Raw genomic sequence first — 476 nt, forward strand, 5'->3', positions numbered from 1 at the left:
TAAAACTTGCAGCTGGAGATTGTTAACAAAAACTTAGAAGCTTACCACGATGCATGGGACAAGTTCATCAAGTCCTGGATAATAATCAAGATTCACGACCCCGTTTATGTTTATCAGTGGCGATTGCAGGTTATTCTTGCATGCCCTTGTTTTTAAGCTTTGAGAAAATTTCGTGATCAATGGTGGGATGATACACAGGCGGAGATCGCCATGAGGAATGATGGAAAGCCAGGGATGTCCGATGAAGAGGTAGGAAAACTGTCTCTACCCTCAAAACTAGCATATTATATAGTTTTACTATGAAATAAAAATATTTTTTCCTCCTTGTCACACAGGTTATGGACTTTGTTTCAAGATACTTGCCAGCATACAAGGTGTATCTTCCTACCCTATACTCGGAAGGGCCAAAAGGTGCTGATCCGAACCATATTCTAGTCGTTGAAATCGATGAAGGCAGAAATCCCATCCTTGGAAAT

General features: G+C 40.5%; 1 long non-coding RNA gene across 1 annotated transcript; it reads left to right on the forward strand.

The window, feature by feature from the left end:
- Window positions 1-9: 9 nt before the first annotated feature.
- LOC140965397 (uncharacterized) lies at window positions 10-470 on the forward strand. Its single transcript, XR_012173063.1, has 3 exons — window positions 10-129; window positions 199-249; window positions 336-470. It is a non-coding gene; the product is annotated as an uncharacterized lncRNA (long non-coding RNA).
- Window positions 471-476: the final 6 nt, after the last annotated feature.

The sequence above is a fragment of the Primulina huaijiensis genome, unplaced genomic scaffold, assembly GCF_012295235.1.
Source record: "Primulina huaijiensis isolate GDHJ02 unplaced genomic scaffold, ASM1229523v2 C13080633, whole genome shotgun sequence".
Classification (NCBI taxonomy): domain Eukaryota; kingdom Viridiplantae; phylum Streptophyta; class Magnoliopsida; order Lamiales; family Gesneriaceae; genus Primulina; species Primulina huaijiensis.